Raw genomic sequence first — 12770 nt, 5'->3', positions numbered from 1 at the left:
GACCCCAGACACTCCGAGACTGCAGGCACCGCTAAGAGGAGCAGATAAGTGGTTGAGAAATGGAAGAGAAAGAGAATAGAAGGATGTGGATACAATGAAGAGAGGCAAAACTGGAGAGACTCAAGGGTAGTGAGGAACAGCCTGATAGAAGCGGCAAGTGATGCCATCTGAGACCATGGCGGGTCCTAGCCTGTGCTGCCACCCCCACGTCTGGACGGGGAGACAGGGGAGAGGGCTATTTGTTACCACCAAAGGCCAGGCGGACTTTCCTAGTCTGGGCTGCTTCCACGTTGTTATGGGAAGGCTGTGCAGAACTGGCCCCACCCCTCACCTGGGCATCTAGGCAGAGCTGGTCCCAAATGCCCTGTCCATTACTAGCTGCAGCACTCACGGCCCTGCACCCTACTTGAGAAGCACGGTAGAGCTGGCCCAGGTGGCAGGGACGCGGGTGAGCCAACCCAAGGGCATGAGGGCAGGAGAGCTGGCTGTGCCCCTTGCCAGCTTCAGCTACAGCTTGGGCTGTCTTGGGCAGTGCTTTAGAGCTACAGCTTCCACAACGAGACTTCTTTTTCTTCTGTGGGGGAGATTGTGGGGGTGCAGTGCAGTATGAGAGGGTGGGGAGATGAGTGGGACTTGGGTGCATGATATGAAATTCACAAAGAACCAATAAAAGGTTTTTTTAAAAAGAAGAAGATAGCCCATAGCAGCTCAGTGTCCAAGAGGGTTCCCCAATAATAAGAACAGGGACCATCTCTGACATGAACTCAGTGGTGGGCTCTTTGATCACCTCTACCTGACGGGGGAACAGCCTTACCAAGCCACAGAGGAAGACAATGCAGCCAGTCCTGATGAGACCTGATAGGCTAGGGTCAGATGGAAGGGGAAGAGGACCTCCCCTATCAGTGGACTTGGGGAGGGGCATAGGAGAAGAAGAGATTGGGAGGGGATGGAGGAGGGGGCTACAGCTGGGATTCAAAGTGAATAAAACTGTAATTAATAAAAATAAATTTTAAATTTAAAAAAAGAAAAAATGATTCTATCTAATTCTGTTGTTCTTATATTTTGTTTGACTTTGGTTTTGTTTGGGGGTTAAATGTCATTATTACTGTGCACATGCATTTTGTGTGTGTGTCTGTGTGTGTGTGAGAGAGAGAGAGAGAGCATGTGTGTGTAGGTGTGTCTGTACGTGTGTTTGAGTGTGTAAACCAGAGGTCAGCATTAGGTGTCTTCCTCATCTCTCTTCACCTTATCTTCTGAGAAGCTCTCTCAAAGCTCGCCTAGGCGGGCTGGCTGGCTCACCCACGAGCCCCAAGGATGCTGTCCTCTCCTCCCCACAGGCATAGGCCGCCACACCCCTCTTTAAATGGGTGCTGAGGATCCGAATTCCAGTCCTTCGGTTTGCATGGCAAGCACTGTACCGACTGAGGCCACGAGTTCCTGAGGACCAGTGGCCCGAAGAGGGGACCCCGCAGCACAGCTCTGGAGCCCGCCTCTTACAGAGGAAGTCCGGTGAGAGGGGTCCGCTGCTCCCGGAATCCAGGCAGGGGTGGGGAGCACGGGCGCCGCAGGGCTGGAGCCACTGTGAGGAGGATTTTGATTCTTAATCTGAGTCACAAGGGCAGTCAGGCGCTTTAGTGCAGAACATCAGATCGTTTCTTCCCCCTCCCTCCCCCCCAAAGTAGCAAAGAAAAGATCCCGGAGTTCTGTTCCCAGGGTCCACAGGGGATCGAAATCGGAGAGTTATTTCCCTTTGATGTCGAATCAAACCCGGAACAAGAGCCTCCCGGAGCTGCTCTTGGGAAGGGGTCACCGATGTTAAGGAATAGGGCTTTTAGCCCACGTGACTAACCCCTGGGCTAACGGCTTGAGCCCTGTTAAACTCGGGAGCCTCTGAGACAAACAAGGCTGCGCTTGGGGAGGATTAGGGCCTGACCTAACCGGAGTGTGAAATGCCATGGGGGCACGGATGCTTAAGGAAGCCGGTCCACCGTCTCCGGTTCGCTGTCTCTAAAGCCCTGTGTGTAACCGGTGAAAAAGCTGCCCTAGACACCAGCTTAGGGCATGCCAAACGCTGCGTGCTGACCTCCACACACAGGACCCGGCACGCCTGAGTCCACGTTCACAGACCCACACTTCAGATACGCACACGCAGTAATTATAAACGCACACTTCACTAATACACAGGCAGTAATAAGGGATAAAATAGCCAAATGACAAGAGCAACTCAGATGTACAGCTGCAAAAGATTGAATTAAAAAGAAAACGTGTAGCGGGCTGGAGAGGTGGCTCAAAGGTGGAGAGCCTTGGCTCACAACTATCTGTATTGAGATTTGGTACCCTCTTCCGGCGTGAAGGCACACATGCAGGCGGAACCCTGTATAAATGATAAATAAATCCTAAAAAAAAATAGAAAATGTGTAGCCATAGCCCTATTGGTTTGACTAAGAATGGCTCGCTTAGCCGAGCGATGTGGTGCACGCCTTTTAACCCAGCACTCGGGAAGCAGAAGCACTCTCTGTGGGTTCGAGGCCAGCCTAATCTATAAAGTCCAGGGCAGCCATGGCTACACGGAGAAACCCTGTCTGGGGGGGGGGGTAATGGCCTCCTGAAATTCACAGGGATGGTACTATATAAAAGGAGGTGTGGCCTCGTTAGAGGACGTGAGTCACTAGGGGTGGCCGCAGCTCCTTCTCAGGCACCACGTCCGCCTGCCCCTGCCATGTTTCCCGCTGTGATGATAATGGACTGGACCTCTGAAACTGTGAGCCAGACCCAATTCAATGTTTTCCTTGTAGGAGTCACCTCCGTCATGGTGCTTTGTCACAGCAATAGAACACTGACTAAGAAACCATTCAATATCAATTAGCTTTAAAAGGTAGAAAATTCACCCCGGGCGGTGGTGGCACTCGCCTTTAGTTCCGGCACTCAGGAGGCAGAGGCGGGCAGATCTCGGAGTTCAAGGCCAGCCTGGTCTACAGAATGAGTTCCAGGACAGTCAGAACTACACAGAGAAATGCTGTCTCAAAAACCAAAAATAAATAAATGGGAAGAAAAAAAATTAAAGAAGAGGAGACAAAGAGAAAAGGAGGGGGGAAGAAGATGGAGTGGAGAGAAAAAGTGGGGGAGGAAGGGGGAGGGCAGAGTGGGGAGGAAGGGGTGTGATGGCCCGAATGGGAAATGTCTCAGGTATACTGTAGTTGACGGTGCCACCTGAGCAGGTGGGGTAGCCATGCTGGAGGAAATAGGCCACGGGGAAGCATGTCACATGACAGCCTCTGCTGCCATGCTTTCCTGCAATAGTGACCTCTTATCCCTCTGGGATCATAAACCCGAATAAAAAGAATAAATTCTTCCCTCCATAAGTTGCACTGGGGATTTTGGTCACGGCAATAGAAAAGTAACTAACACAGGCTGAGCACCCATGCGCATGCATGCCATTAATCTTAGTGCTTGGGAGGCAGAGGCAGGAGGATAGCTGTGAGTTTAAGGCCAGCCTAGACTACACAGTAGACCCCGTCTCAGAAGTGTGTGGTGGTGGGTTGAGAGGGAGAGAAGGAAGTGGGGAGCCAAAAGTCCTCAAGTGCACAGAAGCAGAAGATGACATTGGTAGCGTCACTGTCATGGTTACCGGGGTGGAGGGGCACCAATGTTGAATAAACAGAGTTTCAGTTTTGCAAGATGAAGATGTGTGAAGGAACTCAACCCTACTGAACGGTACAGGTAAAACACCTTAGATTACCCGGGCACTGTGGTGCACGCCTGTAATCCCAGCATTCAGGGGGGCAGAGGCAGGAGGATGACTGTGAGTTCGAGGTCAGCATGTTCTACAAAACAAGTCCAGGACAGCCAAGGCTACACAGAGAAACCCTATCTTGAAAACAACAACAAAATCCTTAAGATAGCAAATTGTGTGTATGTGTGTGTGTGTGTGTGTGTGTGTGTATTGTTTTGTTTGAAACATGGTTTCTTTGTGAAGCATTTGCTGTCTTGGAACTCTCTGTAGACCAGGCTAGCCTCAAACTCACAGATATTGTTCTGCCCAGTTCATAAACCCCAAAAGACCATGAATAACTAGACTCCGCTGTAAATACATGAGGATCTTTTTATTATAAATCATTATAAGCTGCAGCTTGGGCCCACACCCCCCACTGCGGAAGTGCTGAGGGCCGAGACTGCCGTGCCCAGGTTAGTTGGGTGATTTAAAGATTCTGGTCCATCCCAGCATGCCCAAGGCAGGGGCAGGCTGCCTGGCAAGCATCTATTGGTCAAAATGCTACATTTTTAATTGATTGGCTATAGGAAGGTTCCCAGACCATTAATGACCTGGTGTCCCTCCCTAGGGGGATGGGCCAGTTTCCTAGCAACTGTATCTCTAGTGGGTGGGGAAAGAATGCAGTAAGGTGGTCCTTCCCCTCAGGGCATTACTGGACTTCTTTACCTACCTAGTTCAGGTCTTAATAATAGCTGCTAATTTTTAATCTTTTGGTCTCTCAAGATCAGCCAACACCACCTGGCATATATTTCATATTTTTAACATAATTAACATGTCATATGGAGACAGATAATAGAAGTTTCCTGGGGATTATGGACCCTGTCTATACATACATACATACATACATACATATTTTTTTTTCAACTTTGTTTTTAAAAAGTCTCTAGACTAGAAATGCAGCTCAGTTAATAGAATGCTTGCTTACCATCCAGGAAGCTCTGGGTTTGATCCTCAAAACTCAGGAGTTTTAGCCAGTCCAGGCTGTCTCAAAAAAAAAAAAAAAAAAGTGGCCAGGCAAGGTGGTGGATGCCTTTGATCCCAGGACTAGGGAAGCAGAAGGATCTCTGCAAGTTCAAGGCCAGCTTAGTCTACACAGCAAGTTCTAGGATAGCCAGAGCTACAATGAGAGACCTTGTCTCGGGGCTGGAGCCATGGATGATGGTTAGAAGCAGCTCTGCTCTGGCAGAAGTCCCAGGCTTGGTTCCCAGCACCCACATGGCATCTTACCATCACCTATAGCTCCAGTTCCAGGGGCCCTGGTACCTCTCCTCACCTCCAGGGGTTCCTGCCTGCACGGGGGCACAGACGTATACTCAGGCAACAAATAAGTTCTTTAAAAGAATAGAAAAAAAGTCTCCTTGTGCTCTTTTCCACCATCCCTCACCCAGAGACAGTCTCTGTGTCCCCTCCCTTAATAAACCACCCAGTGAAAAGAAAGTCTCTTTGTATGCTAACGGGGGGGGGGGGGGGACATGTTAAGAGGGCTAGCAAGATGACTTACAGGTGCTTGCTGACAAGCCTCCCAGGCCAAGTTCCATCCCTGGGACCCACATAAAGGTAGAAGAAGGAAGAACTGTCCAGAGCTGTCCTCTGACCTCTAAGCGTGTGGCAGGGGTGCACACACACACAAACACACATGCACACAATAATAATGCATCATTTTTTAAAAAGCAGAGGTTTGGTTTAGTTGGTTTGTTTGTAAGGCTTTGGAGATGGGATCTCTCTGTGTAGCCCTGGTTGGCCTGGAACTCACACTATAGACCAGTCTGGTTTCACACTCACAGACACCCACCCACCTCTGCCCCCTGAGTGCAGGGACCGGAGGCTTGAAATAGCACACCCAGTACAAATTGTCTTTTAAATAGAGAAGTTGAATAAAATTGAATTTCAGCAACTTTCTAGACCTGGATTTGTCGAGGTTTCACACTTTAAGGGACTTTTATTCTTGAAGGATTCATGTTTGTGGTCTATGTTTGGAAGAGTTTGTGTTCTCTTTAACATCAGAAAATTACATAAGGTCATTGTCACTTCGGTGACTTCCCCAGGATTGTTTTCCAAACCCTGCAAGATGTTTGTTTTATTTGGAGCATTCTCTAACTCGCATTGTATAAACTGTACCGGTGGCTCAAAGCTCAGTCAAAATAATAACTGGAAATACTTAACCAAAGCACAGAGGGCCAAGCTCCCCTCCCCCATCAACTGATTTAGCAAGGCTGGGTGAACCCCAGCAGCCGGTGTCTTTCTGTAATCCCAAACGGCTCACGGATGAATTAGGCTTTGTGAAATGGTGGTCTATGCAGATGGCTTGCGTCTTTTATTTGTTTTTTGATACAAGGTCACCAGATAGTTGAACTGTTTTCCCGTGGGCTTATGGACTTTTTTCTTCAAATTTGACTTAGTGTGTGTTTCTGTGTGTGCATGTCTGCACGATATATGTCCAGTTACATGAGCACACCTGTCACAATGTGTGCACGTGGCGTTCAGAGAATGACTTTGTAAGTCAGGTCTCTCCGTCCACATTTATGTGGGCTCCAGGGACCAAACTCAGGTCATCAGGCTTGCAAGGCCAGTACCTTTACCCACTGAGCCATCCAGCCTGCTCTCTTTGTTATTTCATTCAATTTCTGCCACATGAAGAAAATGTCACAAAATTCGGGGGAGCTGGGTGTGGCCCCTCATGGCTATAATCCAGCACTCAGGATCAGAAGGAGAGAGGACAACTGCCCCTGAGTTTGAGAACAGCTTGGTCTACAAAGTGAGTTCCAAGACAGCAGAAACCCTGTCCTCTAAAGCAAACAAACAGAAATGATGCAGGGCTGGGGCCTGTGAGATGACCCAGAGGTAAGGCACCTGCTGCCAGGATGGAGGACTTAAGTTCAAGCCCCAGGACCCACAAGATGGAAGAAAAGAACCAACTCCCTCGAATCGTCCTCTCACCTCCACACATGTGTGATTAAACACATACACACATGCAGTAAATAGGTAAAACGTTAATTTCTTAAGAAGATAAAGGGACATTTCGGTTATGGAACTTGCTATTATTTCCTTGGTTTCCAGGGCCAGCTAGGCCCATCAGTGGTGCACAGAAACAGTCCCAGTGTCCAAGGACAGCTACTAGTTAAACAAACTGTGGTACCTCCATACAGCAGACTAGGGGGATAAGAAAGCCAGCTGTGGGGGCTTATCCCTATAATCCCAGCACTCAGGAGACTGAAGCAGGGGGATCCCAAGACCAGCCTGGACTACGCAGTAAGTTTGAGGCTAGCCTGGGTAACTCAGTGAGACCTTGACTCAAAATGACGATGATGATGAGGATGGAAACAGTAACAGATGAACCCACACTGACCACAGTCAAGCTGCAGTCTGAAATAAAACAGGTAAAGTCAGGTGGTGGCGGCTTTGATCCCAGCACTCAGAAGGCATATCTCTGTGAGTTTGAAGCCAGCCTAATCTAGTAAGTTCCAGGACAGCCAAGGCTACACAGAGAAACCCTGTCTCAAAAAAAAAAAAAATAGATAGATAGACAGATCTAATAAATCAACAAAGATAACTTATTTGATTTGTCCATCATGCCTCAATAGAGCTGAAAAAAATAATGTTGAAAGAGCCAAATTCAATCATAAAAAGCTTAGACACTAATGACTTAGTCAAGTGTCTCAATCTATTTTTAAATTATTTCATTTGAGATTTATTTTTACTTTGTGTGCGAGTATTTTTGCCTGTATGTTCGCATGTGTACCCCTGGCATGCCAGCTGTCCACGAAGGTCAGAAGGCATCAGATCCCCTGGAACCGGAGTTACAGGCAGCTGTGAGCTGATACACAGAGGTGAGGTCCTCTGCAGGAGCGATCAGTGCTCCTGGCCCCTGAGCTGTGGCCCCTATTCTTATCATCTGTTGTGCTGGGAATGGACTCGAGAGCCCCCAGCATGCTGGATGATGCTCTATAGGAGAGCTATTTCTCATCCCTTGTTACTTATTATTTTGCAACTATCTGCTGATTGGCTGATAAGATTACCCACCTATAAAACCAGACCTGGCTACGGGTTACCACTTTATTTTTATTTTAATCTTTTTTTTTTTTTTTTTTTTTTTTTTCATTTTTTTGAGACAGGGTGTTTTTGTGTAGCCTTGGCTATCCTGGCCTCACTTTGTAGACCAGTAGACCTTGGCTGTCCTTGAACTCACAGAGCTCTTCCTCCCTTTGCCTCCCAGAGTGCTGGGATTACAGGCATGTGCCCCGGTGCCTGGCTAAGTTACCATTTTTTATTTCAGTTGAAGAACTTTGGAAGAGAGCACTCTTCCATTGAGCCACACTCTAAACGCATAGTTTTTTGTTTGGTTGGTTTTTGTTTTTGGTACAGGGTTTCTGTGTAGCCCTTATTGGCTTGTAGTCTTGGCACTTAATGTGTAGATCAGGCTGGTCTTAAACTCAGAGATCCACCTGCCTCTGTCTCCTGAGAATTAGAGGCTGGAATTAAAGGCATGAGCTACCAACTGCCCAGCCCATAAAGTTATTTTAAACAGATTTCAACCTCACGGCAAGCCGCCAAGTTCTGATGGGAATAAACCTAGTGGCCTCTCAAACCCACTGTGGGGCTGCCAGTCCCCGCAGGCTGAGCTGTCCATACCTGCTGAAGAGTAGGGTAGAGCCCTAGCTTTCTGGGAGGAAAATGGATCTCCTAAAGCCCCAGAGATTATCAGACGATTTTATTAACTTTTTATTCCTGTCTTTACAAGATTTGTAGACAGCATGTTTCACATACTTCAGATTCTCATAACTACTCAGGTTGAGTCATTCTCTTCCTGTGTGTGCCTGAGGATGTAAAATAACCTTTATTGTCGTCTGGGAGGCTAACTGCCTCAGTCTGCTAGCCAGGGCCTAGTCCTGGAAGCTTCTCGCCCCCATACATTCTGACCTAGGCCTAGAATGTTTTCAGCCTCTGAGACTTACTGCCAAATAAGCTCACCCTTTCTAGCTCCTTCTGAACTCTGGCTGGCTGGTTCAACTCAGCTGTTCTGGCTCAAGCTCCTCTCTAAGCTCCTCTCTAAGCTCACTGATTGAAATTTCTCTCAGCTTCTCTGAATTGCTCAGCTTTTTGGCCTCCTACTAACTTTGGTAATATGTTCTAATCTTCTGGCTCCTTATTCTCTGGCTTGTTCTGTCTCCACTAGAGTCTAACTTGCTCTCACTCTGCACCCACTCTCTATTACTGTCCCAATAAAACTGCCTCCTCTCCCGTTCTCTCTGCTGCTCCCTTAGGTAGCTTCCTTTTCCTTCTTCTGGTGAGAGTTGAGCCTCGCCTGCCAAATCTTTCTCTGATCGCCACTTTGTCTGCCACTCAAGTACACATCACTTTCAAACATGGATGCTTCCTTCTACAAACTAACTTGACCTTCATGGTTTGGGATTAAAGGCATGTACCACCACACCTGGACCTAACCTTTTCTTTACCTGAAACTTGCTCTACACCAAGATGGCCTGGAACTCAGAGATCTGCTTGCCTCTGACTCCTGGGATTAAAGTTGTGTCTGTATTCCAGGCAGATCACAGAGACCTAGAAGGTCTTTGCATGGATCTCTTGCCAGAGCAGCCATGTTCTGAATTAAATCCCTCTACATGCGTATGCCTGTGTTTCTGTGTTTTGCATGTGAGTGTGTCGTGCAGGCAGACCAGGTGAAGGCCAGTGGTCACTGACGTCTTCCTCAACTGTTTTCCACTATTATGCAAACCAGGATGGCCAGTCAGGCTCTGCCCCCTGAGTGCTGGCATTAAAGGCTTGTGCCACCATGTCTGGGGCACATTGTATTTTCTTAATGTTAACTATTTTAGTTTTAATTGTTCTTATTCAATGTTTATGGGTACTTCCCTGCATGTATGGATGTGTACCACATACATACCTGCGTTCACAGAAGTCAGAAGAAGGCACTGGACCCCCAGGACTGGAGTTATGGATGATTGTGAGACAGCAGGTCGGGGCTGGGAATTGAAGCCCAGGGTTCTGCAAGAGCAGCCAGTGCTCTCGTCGCTGAGTCAGCTCTCCAGCCCCTTTCCACCACATTATTTTTTTTAACTTTTTATTGGTTCTTTGTGAATTTCACATCATGCACCCCAATCCCATTCTCCTCTCTGTTCCTTTATCCCCGCCCTCTCCCCTTGTAACCTCCCCCCAAAAGAAAACAAAGAATAAAATTAAAAAAAAAGTCTTGTCACGGAAGCTGTGGTCTGTCACAGGGTGTCACGTGGTGCACCCTTTCGCCCAAACAGCTCTCTTTGCACATCTTCACTGCACTGAGTCACTGGTCTGGTTCGAGGCCTCTGGCTGCTGCCGCGCTATCAGGGCTGAATCCTCACTGGGAGCCCTCTCGGATATCCCGGATATCCCGCTGCTGCCCTGTGCTCTGGATCTGTGGGACCGGCCCCTTCAGGCATTCCAGCGGTTCAAGACGGGGTGTGTGAAAGCCCTGGATCTGGGTCGGGGGGAGCTGAGTTGGTCATCCCACCAGCTCTCCTGCTCTGCCCAGGTAGCGGGTGGGGCCATCTCTCCCACTCCAGTACCCGCGGGGCTGCTCTCCCGGGCCCCCGCCACCAGGGCAAGCACTACTGTGCTCCGCCTTGTTTTTTAAGACAGTTTCTCACTGAATTTAGAGCTCTCCCATTTGGCCGACCAGCAAGCCCCAAGAATGCTCCCTCCCCACCTCCCCTACGGCGGGATAACAGGCATACATCATCACAAGGCCAGGTTTTACATGGACGGGTGCCGTGGACTCGAACTCCTGTCTTCGTGCTTGCACAGCAAGCTTTTACCAGCTAAGCCACCTTCCAGCAACTCCCTTATTACCCCATTGTAAAATGATGTGTTGTGTACGTGTGTCCACGGGTGGATACTCTGCAGGAGTCAGGGCCCCATGATCCCTAGTGTTGAACTCAGGTTCAGACTTGGTGGCAAGTGCCTTTATTGACCGGATCGTCTCACGAGCCCTGTGTTTTGTTTTTCTGAGATTGAGTCTCATGCTGCCCAGGCTGGTGTTGGATTTCTTACGTAGCTGTGGTGAGCCTTGACCCTTCTGCCACCACTCTCCTAGGCACACCCCACCCCACCCGGGTTCACCTTAGCCGTTTTTCAGTGAACAGTTCATCGGCTCCAGTGTTCACAACTGTGAGCAGCAGTTCCTCCATCTTTTCCATGGGGCAACTTGGTCTCCATCAAGTCCTATTGGACAGAAGGAGGTGGCTCAGGGTAGAAGCTCAGAACACTGTCCCGTCCATTCTTGTCCTCCTAGTTGTTCATTCCTACTGAGGAACGAGTTGCCCTGTGGGCTCAGGAGCTTTTAAAGATGTCAGGAAGACGGAACAACGCAACCCAGGGTGGCAATGCACCAAATTCAGATCACACTCCCAGCAGCACCATGAAGTCTTTCAGGGAGGGTGTGCGCTGAGGCAAAAAGGAAAGGAATCTGAAGGCAAAAGGATCAGAGTGCATGCCTACCGAGACACTGAGCCTCCCTATGGGAAAAAGACCCAGTGGTGAAGATTTCAAGACATGGGATTGTTTCCAGATAAGAATCCACAACCACTATGATTTACAGTCTTTTAGAGACTGTTAAAACTACCTCCAACAAGCCAGGCACGATGGCGCCCGCCTGTGATCCCAGCACTCAGATAGGCAGGTGGATCTCGGAGTTTGAGGCCAGCCTGGTCTACAGAGTGAGTCCAGGGCAGCCAAAGCTACACAGAGAAACCTTGTGTCCGAGGGGGTTGGAGGTGGGACAGGAAACCAAAGCTACTCCCAACAGTATTGAGCCAAGAGAGGATGCTGAAGTCGCTATTGGAGATGATTAAGTCAACTGTCTTAATAAATTGATTTAGTCAGTTGATAAAAGATGATGGATAGAGAGACAGACAGACAGAGAAACAGACAGACAGATATATAGATAGATAGATATGCTGGCATGTATCTGTAAACCCCAGCATTCAAACAGTAAGGTGGAAGGAAAAGACAGAAGAATCAGCCAGAATCATGAAGGCCAGCTACTCCGGAGTACACCGAGCAGAGATTAACATACTAGACCTGGCCTCAACAAAGTAGGAGAGAGCCAACTCCTGAAAGCTGCCCTCTGACCTCCACATGCATATAATGGCATGTGTGCACCTTGTTCACCCACACAATAAATAAAATAAAAACATTTTTAAAATAAATAAAACTGTTGTCAGGGGACTGGAGAGATGGCTCAGAGGTTAAGAACATTATCTGCTCTTCCGGAAGTCTCAGGTTCGGTTCCTCAACTACGTGGTCGCTCACAACGATCCTTAACTCTAGTTCCAAGGGATTAGATTCCTTCTTCCACCACCAAGCACTTGGGTGGTACACAGACATGCAATTCAGACAGAATACCCATCCACATAAAATGAAAATAAACGTTTTAACAAACGGCTTCAGAATCTGGAGATATGACCTAGTGGTTCACAGCATGCACTTCTCTTGAAGACCTGGGTTTGGCTCTCAGCACTCACACGGCAGCTCGGAATCCCTATCTCCTTCCTTCCTTATTTTGTTTTTCTAGACAGGGTTTCTCTGTATAGGCCTGGCTGTCCTAGAACTCACTCTGTAGACCATGCTGGCCTCAAACTCAGAATTCCACCTGCCTCTGCCTTTCAAGTGCTGGGGTCAAAGGTGTGTGCGACCATAGCCTCACCCCTTATCTCCATCCTTCACTCTAGTTACAGGAAACCAGATTCCTCTTCTGGCCTCCACCAGCACCTGCAATGACACATTGGCATACCCCCCATACACACACATATATACGTTTTTAAATAAAATAAATCTGGAATTAAACCCATTGGCATTTCCAAAAAGGAAACAATGCTCACTTATGGTTTCTGAAAGGAAAGCCATACCCAGAGCCCATGAAAATTTGGGTTAAAACCACAGGAAGACTCATTAGAATAGGTGATTTCCAGGCACACACTCATTGATTTAAACCAGCTTCTGTGTGAGG

The sequence above is a fragment of the Meriones unguiculatus genome, chromosome 15 (genome assembly GCF_030254825.1).
Source record: "Meriones unguiculatus strain TT.TT164.6M chromosome 15, Bangor_MerUng_6.1, whole genome shotgun sequence".
In the NCBI taxonomy this organism is placed as follows: Eukaryota; Metazoa; Chordata; class Mammalia; order Rodentia; family Muridae; genus Meriones; species Meriones unguiculatus.
This window is presented reverse-complemented; position numbering follows the sequence as displayed.